At 34.1% G+C, this 17,297-nt stretch overlaps 1 long non-coding RNA gene across 1 annotated transcript; it reads left to right on the forward strand.

Annotated features, from left to right (window-relative positions):
- Window positions 1–1,578: 1,578 nt before the first annotated feature.
- On the forward strand, window positions 1,579–14,569 carry LOC148601857 (uncharacterized). Its single transcript, XR_015916996.1, has 4 exons — window positions 1,579–1,704; window positions 2,024–2,113; window positions 13,545–13,585; window positions 14,438–14,569. It is a non-coding gene; the product is annotated as an uncharacterized LOC148601857 (long non-coding RNA).
- Window positions 14,570–17,297: the final 2,728 nt, after the last annotated feature.

Genomic DNA, 17,297 nt, shown 5'->3' on the forward strand with positions numbered 1-17,297 from the left:
CAGATTAGCTACAAAGTCAGCCTCATAAGAGTGAAGGAATAGGTCAGCAAATAGGGGAGCACAACTTGTTGGAATGACGACCGATTGTTGAAAAACGCGTCCACCACACTGTACAAATATGTTGTCGCTCAAGAATTCCATTCTAGCATTTTTAAAACATCTTCAGCTGTATATTTGGAAAATGATTTAGAATTTTTTTAATAGAATATGAGAAATCTCTACCAAGAAAAATATTTGTATCTAGATTCTAAAGTTCTACTGTCATCAAGCTGCACTGATTTGCTTATCAAAACACCTTGATAACCCCGATTTTTGTGATTTTGTGTTTTCCGTTTACCATTATGTATTTTGTAGGTCTTTTGTACTGTATATTTGTGACTCGCGAATTTTCTTGTTGAGGGTTCTTGTATTCCCTGATTTAATACCCTGCCACACGAAGTGGTGAGTTATGATGTGATATCATCCGAAAAGTCCCCGTCTGTCCGTTCGTTTGTCCCATCCACAATAGTTTCCTGATGACAACTTGAGAACGGATGAATGATTACTTTTAAAATTTGCAGAATTGACTACTACCATAAATTACAATAAGTTCAAAATTCAGCAGTATCCAAAATTTAATGTTCGATTTAAGCCATTTTGAAAATTTCGTCATCCCCTATTTTTTAACCATTCGGTTAGATATTCCATTTATACCCGACTTTTACCTTAAATAATACTGCTTCTTTTCTTACATCTTCATGGTCAAATCATGCAGTTACAACAATTGACTTGATTTGAACTATTGCGACCATTAAACAACAATTACCGTTTTTTATCACAACATTCTTGCTTGACAGAGTAATAGTAATGTCGGTATAATATCATAATACTGAATGTTATTGCTAAACATGATATGTTGTTGTATCATTTAAAATTTAAAATAAAACTTTTAATAGTGGACATGCTAGAATGTATTTATTTTGGAATTTAAAGACAAGTTTTCGCAGCATAAAACACTTACTTTTGCGGTTGATATTGCCACGAACCGTCAACAGATTAAATAGAAAAATAGTATACCTAGAAAACATATGTTCGTTAAACGGTCGCGCAGGTCTATTGAGGACAAAAAAGGACAAAATGACATTTTAAGTATAAAGAAAATGAGTATCGACCTATTCAGGGATACAAAGATAATACACACTAGCGTTACAAAACACACGCGCACTCGTCGAGTGTACAATTCGTATGTAATGACGTCACAATCATTTATACACAATGTTTTTTTGGCAAATGCTAATGTATTGTGCTTTTACAGTTTTCTTATCACATGCAGTACATGTAATTTACGGTAACACAATGCTTCATCATTAAGTTGGATGAATTATTTCATCCAGCTTGATGATGTTGTAAAGTACACATGTCAAATAAATTACACCAATCCGTTAACCACTTATTATACCCGCAAGAATACATTTTTGTTCTTTCTTATAACTTAGTCATTTATTTCCCTCACACATGTTGCATTTGCTGACAAAATAATTGAAAAAACATTTCTGCAAAACAGTTTTTGTAATTCATAAAGATTCAATACTACGATATGGAACATCCAACATACATATTGCGAATAAATACCTTCGTAATATAAGTCTCTTTAAGTAAACCTAACAAGAGAAGACTATGGCTAAATTTGTTTTGTTTTTACTTTGGTAATACTTCACGGCATTGGTATGTACACATAATTAATTGAAAATACATTTCCATAATCATCAATTGGTAATAAGAACAATACACATATTTGTTGACCATATATGGAAACAGTATATATTTCTTGATTGACGTGATTGACAAATAGGTATAACTCTAGCTAGATTTTGGCATGAATGATACAAAATAAGAATAATACCTCAGTAAATCAAAACTTGTTTTACATAACAATTCAAACTTTGATTTCATTTTGATATGAATAATATCAACACAGTTTATTAGTTGGGGTTGCAGGCTCTTCATCAGCGTAATTATCTGTACTTGTCATAATATGTTTCAGCATCGTCTGTTCGAGGGTTTTGTATGCCAGTTTGTGATGAAGTCAGTGGTTCGCGAGGGCACACGGTGACTCTAAGTTGTACGACAAAAGGTACGTAAAAAGAATACTTTTCACCCTAGCTTTAAGTAGGCTTTAAAAGGCAGAGGAGATTCCTTACTGATGCACCTGACCAATGCACTCAGTTTTCAGAGTCCAATTTGCTCATATACTTTTGTTTTTTATAGGTTTTATTTTGGGTTTTTTATGTTCTTTTGTGTATGTGCCTTTTATTCATGTCTAATTGAATTGCATTCGTTTGATTTTCGCTAGGAAATTTGTTTCCTTGATTATTTTTCGACAATGTGTAATCTTTAGTCTGTTGTTCGTCTGTTGTTTTTGTTTGATTCTTACAAAACACACTAAAAGAAACAATCTTCTTTATGTCTAGGTTAACAAAAGTTTAAACAAGGTCAAAAATGGTTGACAACTCCTCATTACAATTAAGCCGTTGAAATACCAAAAATTGCAATGTAGGTGGATTTAAGCTCATATCGTCATGGATTAAAAAACCCCAAAGTATCAATGAAATAATGACAACTTTAATAGTCAGAATTAGTTATATTGTAATGATACTAATTATCCCTACAAAAACGTTCATTATTCTTTTTTGCTCATTTCTATTGGGCCGACTGTATTACTGACCTTATCAAAAAATAAGAACGTTGATCAGCCGCATCCTTTGATTTCACATTCCGTTATATAGATGATGTTTTATCTATAAACAGTTCTAGATTTGTTTTCTTTTTATACAGTTTACCTACGAAATTGACGTAATTTATACTATAGACGCTATGAAGTCAGTTGTATATCTTGGCCTACTCTTAGAGATCGGTAGGAAGGGAAAACTCATGACTAAACTATACGACAAACGCATTGATTTGTGTCTTGCATCGTCACCTTGCCTTTTATACGTTGCTATATCCCTACATCACGTACGAATGGATATCACAAGAAATAAATTTTGATACAGCTTAATGAAATTACAAAGAACTTTTGTATTCTGCTTTACTTCTTATAATTAGGCTTCTGAAACGGTAAAATGGTCGTAATTATTAACTTGCGGATCTTTATGGTATATCCATCTGAACAATAATGCCTAATTTAATCATTGTGTCACTGTTACTGGTCATGAACAACTCGGCGGATGTTTAATGAAAAGAAGAGGGCGTTTTCCATGCCGGTGTCCATGCTCCGTGTTTTTTAGTGGAGCCTGGGTTGGTGTTTATCGTTTTCTTTAAGTTGATTTTTACGTGATGTTCGTATTAAGTTGATTTGTTTTCTTTAGTTATATCCCTGGAATATAATCTTTAAACTATCGTTCGAATCCAGATTCTCATGATTTTCCTAACATAATTAGTAATTGTGAAAAATGCATTTTTCTTTGTCTGCAACTACACAATAGAGCCAATAAGCATCTTGGAAATTGATCATTTATACTGTGATATCACATTTAATTGTTTATATAAGACCGGATCTTGGACTAAATTTACAGTACGAATCATTTTAATAGCAATATTCTGCTCCAAATTATCTTGACAAGTAAAAAAAGAACGATATTTTATTCTTGTATTGTGCATTGCATTCAAAGAAAAAAATATTTTAACAAATCAGTTTTGGTTTTACATCCTTTACAACGAACGACGATTTACGTTAGATAATAAAACTGTTGGCTGATAACTTTTCAGGCGATATTTAAAGTGTACATGTTCTTTAGTAGCGCCTTAATATAAATCAGACAGAAAGTGATTTATGCATGTCGAAAACCACTATACTCACGTATATTTTTTCATTCAAAAACAATAACAAAAAGCTTAACCATTCTTAATTTCTCATTCGAATGTTACACTTTTGAGATAAATATCAAATGGTGAATAAAATTGTCGCTTTGCAGGAGTTATCGTTCTCAAGTTTGGTTTAATTTGGTTGATTTAAGTACGAGATTAATGTATCATTTTCTCACAAATATAGATATATACCGAAAGTACTATCTTTGTATAAACTAAAGATTTAGTACGCCAATGATTAATTGATTGATTGATTGTTGGGGTTTAACGCCCGAGCAGCAATATTTCAGCTATATTCAGGCGATGAAAATGAAATGGATGATATGAAAAAAAGGGATGGGACACAAGGGTAATAGGGTAGTCAACTTTTGATTGCCACTGGAAATAGGTAGAGGTAGCTAGGTCGGGTAATTTAGCATCCTATGGCGGAGCCCTATGGTTCTTACTCCAGGAGAATACCACAGAAGGGTTCTTTAACGTGCGAGGCACGTGGCATCTTTCCCAACATGGTGCACCACTATGGTTTGTGGTCAGGTTTTCCGTATTATAGCCTGACAACCCTAACATGCAACACGCCAGGGGTACCCCATTCTACAACCTGGGGCACACATCCCAGTTGCTCTGTGGGCAGAGCGACTAGCCCCTGGCTAGGTTTTGAGCACTATTAAGTCGCCTTTAACGACAAGCTAAGCGCTGCTGCAGGCCTATTCTTTTGACACCCGGACCTGCACGGGGCTTTAGTACGCCAAAAAAAGCATTGATATGTCTGGTTCCATACAATGGATGCAAAGGAAGACAATATCTAGTTCTTGGTGCTAGATAGACCTGTAAAGATGTGCAAGAATCCCTATAAGAAAAAATTCACCGTACTAAAAACCAATTATAACTAAGAAGAATGATTCATTTTCACTTGCGTGAAAATCATAGTTTGTTTCCTTGTGGTATAAACACAATTTATTATATAGTGTTCTTTTGATGACCTTAGATTAAGTTTAAAATAACGGTTTTGATGTCAACGGGATTTGATATTGCATGCATGGCAACAATTCAACAAGCTATTTCATATTGTTAGCATCTTGGTATCTTATGAGAACTATAATGTTTATACCGTGGAAGCATTTTTTTCTCATTATTTAAAAGGCCTTTACCAGCAAAATTTAAATATCATAGAGAATATGTTTTTGTGATATATTCTTTGGCAAATGCATGGTGTAGGGAAACCTGTCTACTCCAAACTGTGAACAATGCGAATCCTATCTAAATTAGACACTTTTGTATCAATTTAAGCGCATTTTGAACCTTCGTTAACCGATCATCTGTTTATCTGTTTAACAGAACCAAATTTAAAGTCAAATAGGGGTTCGGTTTAGACAAGTTTCGCTGTACAAAGGAACATATAAAATTCACAATGAGGTTGATGAGTGATGTATGGGTAATGTTGATCCAAATTCCCTGACTTGACTTTTTATGAGCAACTCGGCGGGTGTTTCTAGAAAAGCAGAGGACGATTACCCTACCGGTGCACCTGGTCCATGCTCCCAGTTTTTAGTGGAGTCCGAGTTGCTCATTTACTTTTGTTACTTTGTATGTATGATTTTAGTTACTTTATGTTCTTTGTTGTGTATGTCTGTTTTCCATGTCTGGTCTTTGTCCCTGGATTAAATTCTTTTGATTTCCGCTATAACCTTGGTTCCCTTGATTACTCTTGCATAGGAATACAAAGGTAATAGTCTGAGACCTTTTAGGACTGACTTTTAGATGAGTTTTATATTGTGTAACATTTTTCTACAGTGGTCAGATTTAAGTGAGGAAGGGTTGTGATCACGTAAAAGTACTTTAACCCCGCCGCATTATATGTGCGTCTGTCCAAAGTTAGGAATTTCTGGCCCCTGTATGCATTGCTTCGTTATAACTTTAAGTATACTTTTATGTATATGAAGGCAACTACTTCGCTGTTCTTGTGTATAATGTTTTTTTGGGGCCTGCTGGAGTCTTCCCTGTGGTGTGAAGGTTTCCTCCATTTATTGACGACTCATGGGTGGCCTCGAGCATTGACATTTTTCATCTCAGTGGGATTGTTGTTTACTTGATGTTTCTTGTTATATGACAGTGTTTTGACTTGAAATAAAACATATTCTGTATTCCGAATATGTACATTTTTTCTCTAGTCGATATACTGTTATTGTCTTTATACAGTAAAGAATACTCCGAATAGAACAAAAAGACCAAACAAAAACTAAGTAAAGATAACAGGGAGTACTTTGAAACCAAAGCAATCGACACAACAGAAAAAAAACATATCAGAAACATATTACAAAAGGCGAAAACTTCCTTTCACCAACTAAACAAAATATGGAGATCTAGTAACATCAGTATAAAGACAGAAATCAGACTACACCAAAGTAATGTCCTTTCAGTCTTGCTCTATGATGCTTGAGAATAACACAAAGGATAACGAAGTCTGTCTGGATTCCATACGAAATGTCTCAGAAAGATATGTAAAATCTAATGGCCCGGGAAGACATCAAACAAAGACCCATATAAAAGAACAGGACAAAAAGACCTTGCTACAGTGACAAAACAAAGAAAATATTAGATTGCTGGGCATGGTCATCAGGAAAGTAAATGAGTTCATCACAAAAACAGCCTAAAATGGACACCAGCTGAAGGAAAAAAAGTTGAGGACGACCAAGAGAGACTTGGAAGAGGATTATTAAGGTAGGCATAAAGAAGACGGGAAGACGAAAGATAGCTATGGACAGAAACAGATCTGGTATTAGCCTAATAATGCAATTCAAGTCATTATTGAATCAACTTTAATTATCATACAACGTGTATATTACATTTTCATCCCCGGGTGATCCCTGGTAGTGAGTAGTTGAGGTGCAAGGATACATGTAATAAAGTTGGCGGAGTGAAAATATACTGTCAATGCATTTTGGTTGCTATAGTAGATTTCATTTTAAAAACTCTGTAATATATGTTTGTGTAAATTGAACATTTTGATATATACTCGTTTCTATTAAAGAGATACTATATCAAATTATCAACGATCTGATAAATCTATTTGCTATAAGTTAACTGTGATAAAATGCAACTTATAATTTAAACTCATCATAAAAACATATGAATTGTAATAGAAATAAATAAAAACACAATTTCGTCATTAGGATTTAATAAAGTAATAAAAAATAATTATCCGTAGCAAATTACTTAACACTATTTATACGATTGAAGTACAGTCCTTTTTGTAGATGGAATGGTAAAACGATGATATCTTACATTCGTCTTCGTTAAAGAAGGGTGTAATATAGCATATTAATTGAGCTGTGTCGCAAGACAAGCCATATCAGTCTCGTTTAAAGAGGTCAAAATCATTATTAATTAATTTGATAATAATATTATTAATACATATAATTAATATTAATTAATTAATATTTTCCTAAAGAAAGACTTTGTTATAACTAAAGCTAAGGTATGAGATCTTTTAGCACTATTTTAGAGCAAGAAATAGCTTTTTGGGGTGAAAATTAAGAATTTTAATAAAAATTCACGAAAAACAGGAAATGTGAAAATCACCATATCCTCAGAACATGAATGCGTAGTTTTTTCAATATTGGATTTGCAACAAAAAGTGTAATAAGTAAATTGTTTTGACCAACATATGTGGCATTTAAGAATTTTTTCACAAGAAATATATTTTTTTGTGGGAAAAATAGGCTTTTATTGAAAAAATACGAAAAAACCGAAAAATCAGAAAATTAACATTTCCTTATACTGACATCGATATTTCTTTAACCATATTACTCGGTATGTATTTTATAATAAGTTGTAATTGTAAATGGTTAACAACGTTTTTTTACACAAAACGTTCGATAATAAAAACTTTGGGGAAAAAGGGTTGTGTGAAAGGGTCTTGATTACAATTCAGAATAAAAGAAAATCTCAAATTTAACATTTGTTTCAGGATAGCATGCTTTTATACAGCTAACGATATCAATTGTCCCCGTGCAGGTCCGGGTGTTAAAAGAATAGGCCTGCAGCAGAGCTAAGCTTGTCGTAAAAGGCGACTAAATAGTGCTCAGAACCCTAGCCGGGGGCTAGGGCACTCTGCCCACAGAGCAACTGGGATGTGTGCCCCAGGTGGTGGAATGGGGTACCCCTGGCGTGTTACATGCTGGGGTTGTCAGGCTATAATACGGAAAACCTGACCGCAAACCATAGTGGTGCACCGTGTTGGGAAAGATGCCACGTTCCTCGCACGTTAAAGAACCCTACTTTGGTATTCTCCCGGAGTAGGAACCATAGGGCTCCGCCACAGGAGGCTAAATTGCCCGACCCTACCCACCTCTCCCTATTTCCAGTGGCAATCAAAATTTGTCGACCCTATTGTCCTTGTGTCCCATCCCTTTTTCATTTCATCATCATTTCATGTTCGTTTTATCATTAATTTCATGCTCATCGTCTGAATATAGCTGAAATATTGCAGCTCGGACGTTAAACCCCAACAAACAAACAAAAAAAATATCAATTGAATGAATCTAATTTAGAATATCAGTATTATCCTTTTAACCACAATTGCTTTTAATACATCAAATGCGGTGTAAAATTATTTGTCATGAAAATTCCTAGAAAACGAAAATTTAACTATAATGAGATTTATAAGTTTCTTTTACGATAAGAGTTCAACTTTCAAAATAAATATTAACAGTTTCTGATTTTCACTCAAGTGTGTGTACACGTTGACGGCCGTTGAAGATCAAATTTCTCCATTTTCCAGGTCTATTAATTCCTCCGATATCCTACTTGTGTTAGAGCAGTTGACTCCCCTGCATTCGCCACAGCCACTTGAACAAGCGATGCCGTTCTTTCGACATGTACATCTACGATTGTCGCAGTCGGTCTTGCAATTACAATGAATTATTTTTAAGAGAAAGTCGGGTGCAGGCTGTTTTGACATTTCAATTGGGTACAAATTGTTATTTCGTTTAATCCAGCCCCAATCTGTAGGGTTCAATTCCGCAGGCGATTTTCCTTTCCAATATTGGCACTGAAGGTATACCCTCATCGAGTGAAAATTCGCTGCATCGGTTGTTGGTAGAAGACTTTGTACCTGCACGACGGAACACCTATTTGCAGCTATTGTTTTTGTGGTGAACTTTCTTCATCTTAATAGGTCTAATCCTTCTAACGGCATCCCACCATACAAAGCAACGAGGACCTCTTCTCCAGCTTTGCATATGGCTTCTCTACTGCTATCGTCCTTTAAAAATGTCTCAGCATGCGCTAGGAGTGAATGATCGGATACGATTTTTTTTTCATAGCGATAGCATTTCCGATTTCATGCAAACGACTTGTAGTATCGCATCCTGTAATTGCATGAATTAGAGGAAGATGGTGACACAAGTCCAATCCAAGTACTTCCTGGGTTTTGGATATATCCCAAACTTTCATAGTCTTCATAGGAACTTGTTTGTCCGAGGTGAAATATATGTTGTTGCTTTCTTTATCGGCATAATGACAGAGAAACACTAGTAAATCGGTGTCCTCTCCATATACAACTTGTACTATTTCTGATTTTTCAACTGCTGTCTGGACACTGAACAAGTCCGCATCACCATCTGCTTATATCGCATCGATGTTGTTCTCTTTGAAGGTCTTGACAAGATTTTGTACAAATCGTTCTTTATTAGACTCGTTCATCATGAATGTTTCCTTCTTTATTCTCAGTGGCATATCTTACGTAAATGAAATTGTATTCGACTGAACACCTTTACTGCATCTCAGTTGTGTGATATCTTTTGTTGAAACTGTTTTATAGCCATCCATAACAACCACTGGATTGTAAAATCTTTTTTTCACGTGATCCACATATTTGCTACATATATTGGAGAATGTCTGGCCTCTAGTCCATGGTATCCTGTGTAAGAGGGACCCTCCATCAATATATGTATGGCATTATTGTGGGGTACTTCTGATGACTGGCAATCTCCCATAGTCCAAATAGCCTCTCCTAGTGTGGCTATTGCGCCTTGTTTTGGAAGGCCGTTTGCTTCAAACATGGATGATGGGAAACTCGAAAGTTCATATGAAAACAGCTCTGATGTATTAGCTAACATGTCCTGTCCAACAGTTAAACGCTGAAACATAAGTTGAGGATCAACCTGGGTTTGCTGTATAATGCATGAATTTGTAGGTCTTTTTGTTTGCAGGGTAATGACTTGATCTTTCTTTTTCAAACGATATCTCTGATATTGTCTGTCCAGCTATTCCATTTACGATTTTCTCTCCAAATTCCCTTGCATTATCTACGTTTACATCGGAATCAGCTACCATTCTAGTTTTAATATTACGTAATGTCTTTTCATCAGTAAATGGACTCCTCTCCTTTAAGAAATCAAGGAGAGTGTTGTTATCTTTGGTATCTCCGTCTGTTCTTGCTTTTGGACTTTCTACGTGTTGTTCGCTTGTTTGATACCCCGTTCCAGTGAGCTTCTGCATTACTAAGTTGGCATAGATAATAACCATTGTTCACGTTGAGCCTCTCCCATCCCTCTGCCTCTCGTTAACCCGCCTGTTGACTTTACGCTTCTCATCAGAACCTGTTCAATTACCAAATCAGTTGATAGACCAGACCAATATCTATCAGTTCTACGTACAGCATGTTTTCCTTCCATTGAAATGAGCGTGAACATTTGGGTGATGAACTTCAAGATCGTTAATTACAATACATTTTTTGTTAATGCTATAAAATATAGATAAAAGGTTTATTTACCTTCGTATCAATTTAAACGCTCTGTAATTCGTATTTTCCAACTTATGGTGCTAACAAAGGGAGATAACTTTATTAACCGGGGACAATATATATTTCTACTGACGTAAACATCTTTATTTACAGTCTGTGAATATATTTTGGTTGTAGAATTACGTTGAATCAACAATATATAAATAAATGTGGTGAAAGGTGTACGCATAACCGTTAATAAACCTACAAATTTTGATTTCTATACCGTCACCGCTGATATGACGTCATCTATGGAAGCCAGTTTCGGAAACAAAAATAGACGAAATATCACGGTTTTTATTTCTTATTTTTAAGCATGTTCCGAAAATTATATTTTGCTTAATTTTTGATATATTGATCCTATATCATAAATTTACAATATACAACAGAAAAAACTTTACAAAGCAATTACTTTGAGGTCGTGTAATAGATTGACTAGACTATAGACGATGTCTAGAAGTTAATTTCTATAACTAAATTGTAGCTTGAATACATCCATCTATTGCTAGACGTAGTATAGTTTTTGCTATGACTTTGTTGTGAGGTCTATAAATAGAGTACATAATTTGTTCTAGTTTTTGAACTGTTAAAGGCCGATAGAACAACCTTTCCAAATTGTTCTGTGGAAATAATTAAAAAGAGGCTGTTGGCACAAAACATATATATACTTTACGTTGGATTTTTACATAGATTAATCCCAACACGAGGGTTGTAAGGACTTAACAAATTTAACCAGTGCGAAACACGTGATTATCACGTGATTTTTAATTTGAGCAAAATTTTAAAGTTAATTTCTAAGCCATCATTGAAGCAAACTTTATATTATTTGACACATATTCACCATATACATTACAATAGATACAATGTATCCAGTGCCACCTATATCATCGAATCGGCCTGACCTATATATTGACATCCTCTTAATCATTTCTTTTCTCCCTTCATTTGTATGTGTATAGGTAGTTTGTTTATATCATTATTCTCACATTTCTGCAATGATTTGAATGTTTTATAACCTAATAGGTTAATTGGGAATTAAGCAACCATATATTCACAAAATGCCCGCGCGTGTGTACATGTCCTTTTGAAATTAAAAGAAAATAGTTGAATTTGAGTTTTATTTCAGTATCCGGCTCGGCCACGTGGTACATGATAAAGAACGGGGAATTATAGTCTCTAACAAAGAATGAAAAATATATTCCGAATAAAGGGGGGGAAAAATCAAAAGAAGTTTGTCTATATTTCAATAAACAATTTGAAGAAGGAGGATTTTACAACTTGTGTCCGCAAAGTTACTAGAGAGGGGAATCAGTGCCATGTGGAAGATAACTTGTCACTCTAGAAAGTAAGTTCATTTGTCCTCCGAATCACTTAAATGTAAATTTTTGTAAGAATAGGGAAAAATGGGAAAAATCAGAAACATACATATCAAAACCCCTTGGATCTGCCAATATCATTTCACTCAAGAATGCTTTTTCTATTTTTTGATCTCTACGTCAATTTCCATAGGATTTTTTTCAATAAAATATCAGAAAAATGCGGATTTTGGGTAAGTCGCGCTTACAAAAGTGTGACAGACAGAGTGACAGACAAAAAAACAAAACAAAACAATAACAAAATCACCACTAAAGTGAGGGAGATATTATAAATAAATTAGCCAAGATCCATGAAACAAGAATATACTTTTGGTGTTGGTAAAATAATACTGTAGACAGTATTTTTTTCATGATTACGATAAAACACAAATTGTGATTTTCTTCTAAAAATATTCACGCTACATTTTCGCTCCATATCTATATTCTTTGAAAGCCTTGTCATTGATCATTTGTTTAAAAGTGTCAGTTAAGAAGCTTGAATAGTCTACTTCTATCATTTCCAAAAAAAAGCTGTCCTAAGAAGAGTTTTGTCCATAAAGATTTGTATTTAATTAAGTACCAGTCCACATAAAATTTAGACACTGCCAATGATTCATCGTGATAAAAAAAACACCAAACAAAAGAGGCTTTTGCAGTCTACATATGCTATACTTTCACATTACGATAATCATTTCTGCTCTCAGATCTGCACGTTTAAGAAAAATCATACATTTATCTCCCAAGAAAATCACCAAAATGAAACCAAATGAAGAACGATAACTCTTACAAACTGCCAAATTCATGTATAGTATATTATTTTTTTATCTCAAAAGCGGAACAACCAAAGACTGGTTTTGTGATCTTTTACTGGTTCTGAACAAGGCAAAAAAATAACTGAATTCAGTGTTTTTTTACCTGCATGAATCACATTCTGTCTGATTTGTAGAAAGACTGCTACTTAACTACTTACTATAAACAGGTGTATCACATCTTGTATCAAATTCAAATTTAATCTTTGACAGAACCCTCTTATTTATTCATCTGTATGTCTAATAAATAAGGAAATTAAAGTTGTTAAATAGTTAACATCAATAAGTTCCCTTTAGCGCCGTGATTTACTTAAGAATGATATCAAAGTGGACAATCAACAATTGTTCATAGGAGTGATTGCAACCAAAACGTTTATATACGGCCACAAAACCGGTGAATAAACCAAAACATCTTACTTAACCAAACACTTTCTCATATCATATACGTGTTTGAACCTCGATAAACGGACAATTTGACAAATCCAAAGGAGTTCAGTAAATTCAGGTTTCAATTTTTACTTTTTTTCAAACAGTATACTTTACTTTCCTGTGGTTTACTGAATTTCGAGTTAATTACAAGCCTAATTTTATTGCTTATGCTTTATTGTTATATTGGTAGATTTGCACAATTTGAAAAAGATACTACTATTTGTCATGACATTGTGCGTTGTAGTGCATCACAAAAACCCATTAGTAATAAAAACATCAAAACTACTTTTTACACGATAATAATATTGATTTTTCTTCCAGACTATGGGGTCCTAAATGATGGTTTTGTAATTGCTAATTCGGTAGGTATTTTCTTTCTGTTTAACTTATCATTCATATTTCTCTCGGTACGGCTTCGGTTTATCACGCTTTATCGCGTGATAAACCAAAAATAAAATCTTTCCAATGATTTCGCATGTATAAAATACCACTACTTTGTACAAAAAGTGTAGCTTTTGTAAAATAACTCACTTGTCCATGGGATTTTTGCTAAAAGTAAGCCACGTAAAATAAAACATTTTCTTAATTTATGTCTGTTAAAACTCTCTTATAGAATTGAAATTCAGTTAATCCCTGTCCCCTTTCATCAGGTCTTGTATTTTTTTATCAAGACAAAATATTAACTTTAAATGTCATTTTAATCATACACATGTACAATAAGAGACACAATTATCTATATAACATATAAAAAAATACAAATCATATTAATTGCCAATCTTGATATGCTGTATACGTGCTTCTAGGAATAAAATCTCATCAGCAACATAAGAATAAAATATATAGGAAGATCTAAATTCAAAAGTAATTGTACAAAAGTACTTAAAAACCAAACCTACCGAAATTGGAAGTCAGATCTATTACCGAGATGTTTTACAACACCTTGCAAATTTTGATAAATATGATCAATAAAATCTGATATAATTTGGCATCAAACAAACTGCTACTGAAATGTTTGAGTACCTCGGAGACTTTTGGGTCCACCAGAAGTGGCATCGACCCAGTGGTTATTAAATACAAAAATACAGTTTGAATAAATTGCAAACGTTGGTATGATGTACACGTGTTACAAAGAGAAACCTCTCATAAATTACGTCATCATGTTATTTAAAGAAATAAGAAGGTTATAATTGATAAGTTTTTGTTTTCTCTTTCAGATCATAGAAAATAGATGCTAGGTAACAGACCAGAATTGGTACAAAAAATGTACTTGAATAATTTTTTTTTAAATTGTTAATCTGAAGAATATGTTGTTTATTTGTTTACCATTTGCCTTTTTTCAGTTTAACAATAAGAATGTTATTATACATTTCATACTGTTTTTTTCCTCAAGCACAGCACATTTTTCTCCAGCTCAAGACATTTTCTTCAAAGTCAATACATTATCCTCAAGCACATTTATGGGGACTAGGTGAATAATACAACTCAACACCTTCAAAACCTAGGAAATTACAACCAGAAAAGGATGTTAAGGTCTTGTTTACAATTATTTTTTTCATCTGGAATTTCTATTATTAAAACAATGTGTATTTTCTCGTGAATTCACATGGTCACTAGGCGGGAGTTACAAACCCTATGCAAGCTTGAATATCCCAGCAAAAAGTCCGTTAAACCGAACCATGGAGTAAAAATGAAACCGAAACAGTTTGCCTTACATTTATGTAACGAGATTTGCATTGACTGCTCTCGCGAATCTCCTTTGCAGACTTAAAACCGCCTCCTGATTAACAACGAATTACTCTGCTATCTTATAGACTTTGAAAAAAAATTACATGACTTTTCATTTTCAATGAGCGAAGATTTAGCCAAATGTCCATAAAGGGGTGGAATTCATACAATTGTGTGTGTGACAAAGTCCATGTTTTGCTATGTGAAATCTCAAAATTTATTCGAATGAAAATCCAGAATAAAATGTGCTCAAAGGAATATGTAATAAAGTGGTATATTCGGTTGTATTAGAGGAGTAACGAATAAGAGAAGGGTACCTCCCTCCCCGGCTGCAGAAGCCTTATTGTAAGACTCTAGTGCAGTACAAAAAGTCTGCGTAGTTACGGTAAGCTCTGTCATAACGTATTAGTTGTGATATGTAGCATCCATACGCAGGTGCTGAAGGGATATCGCAACAGTTAAAAGGAAAGTTGAGAATATGGGACAAAAAGTCATCGCGTTCTTTAACGTGCGAGGAACGTGGCATCTTTCCCAACACGGTGCACCACTATGGTTTGCGGTCAGGTTTTCCGTATTATAGCCTGACAACCCCAGCATGTAACACGACAGGGGTACCCCATTCCACCACTTGGGGCACACATCCCAGTTGCTCTGTGGGCAGAGCGCCCTAACCCCCGGCTAAGGTTCTGAGCACTATTTAGTCGCCTTTTACGACAAGCTTAGCGCTGCTGCAGGCCTATTCTTTAAACACCCGGACCTACACAGGGCTACTGGAGTTGCTCGTTTACAATTGTTACTTTGTATGTATTATTTTGGTTGTTTTATGTTCTCTGTTGTGTGGGTCTGTTTCCATGTTTGGTTTTTAAAATCTTAGTTCCCTTGATTACTCATCCATACACAATTCGAGTTTCCGTATCTTAAACATCAATCATATTACTATCCTCTTGCTCTATTTTCACGAGTTGTAATTTAATGATTTTCTGTGTCAGACAAGCCACGTAAGTGATATCTACCTGGCCAGAATGCGAAAATTACAAATTGATTAATGTTCAAGAGTAATCAAGGGAACCAAGGTTATAGTGGTAATCCGGACCAGACGTGGAAAACAGACATACACGACAAGGAACATAACTAAAATAAATTATACATACAAGGTAACAAAAGCAAATTAGCAACTCGGACTCCACTAAAACTAGGAGCATGGACCCATTCTTCTTCAAAACATCAATATTCAAAATTTATTGTTTCTTTTTAATCTATATCAAACTGCCACTTTCTTTGTCTTTTCCTTTTTCTTCTATCCAAAACAAATGAAATCATGGAGACTATTTGTTTTCAAATACATTATAAAGAAATAATTTCTTAAAAAAATTAAGTAGAAGTCCTCACAAATATCAGACAGGAAGTGATTCATGCATGTCAAAACCCAACGAATTAACGCCTCGCACATTTTTGGTTAAGCCCATTTGTTATATCTTCTGTTTGATTAGTTATTAAATAAACATTTCTTAAAACTAAAAAAAAACATTACTTTATGTCATTTGCATTGTTTGGGATGTGAATATGGTTTTCAGACAAATACACCTGCCCGTTTATAGTAAGCTATATATAGTCGACTTATTAAGGATTTCACAAGATTTTGTTTTTAAATGGTTTTTGATATTGATGTATTGATAATTTTTTATCTTTCGTGTTTTAATATGGTACATTACAGTAGTAAAAATGAGTAGGGATATCATTTGCTTTAGAGCAGCTGATAAGTACACTCCTTGAGACGTTTAGGTTTCCCGCACGCACGATACCCGCACGCACGCTATACGCTCACCAAACGCACGATAAACGAACGCTTCTATCGTGCGTTTAAATTTGTCGTCGACGGAAGAAGTGTGGAGGCGCAGTTTTATCTTTTAATACGTTGATTGATACTATTTTATTTTAATTAATTAATTTGAAATTATAATTTGAAAATTTGAAATTAAATAATTATGAAATTATTGGCTGTAATTCACGTATAAAATCTATAAAAAAGATAGTTCATACTCAATAATATCAGTAATAATTTGACATTTAAAACAGGTGTGAGTGTATGCACAATATTCTCTGCTGTTTTTGTTTTTTCTAGAGATTCGAATGAATTCGCAGTCTAGAGTTTGGCACGCCCTAAAGAAGAATTTAATTGTTTCAGGATTTACAATTTACAACATACAGCATCCAATACAGATTTTGGCGTGTAATATTCCGTATAAAGATTTCACAAACATTTTAAGCAAAGGTAAGGAGTGTGAACATAATTTTCTGTCAGTAAATGAAATTTGTTTAAAGACAAATTCTCAAATCTTTGATATATCA

Source organism: Perna viridis, chromosome 12, assembly GCF_037379345.1.
Source record: "Perna viridis isolate PV_CMFRI_1.1 ecotype Kerala chromosome 12, ASM3737934v1, whole genome shotgun sequence".
In the NCBI taxonomy this organism is placed as follows: domain Eukaryota; kingdom Metazoa; phylum Mollusca; class Bivalvia; order Mytilida; family Mytilidae; genus Perna; species Perna viridis.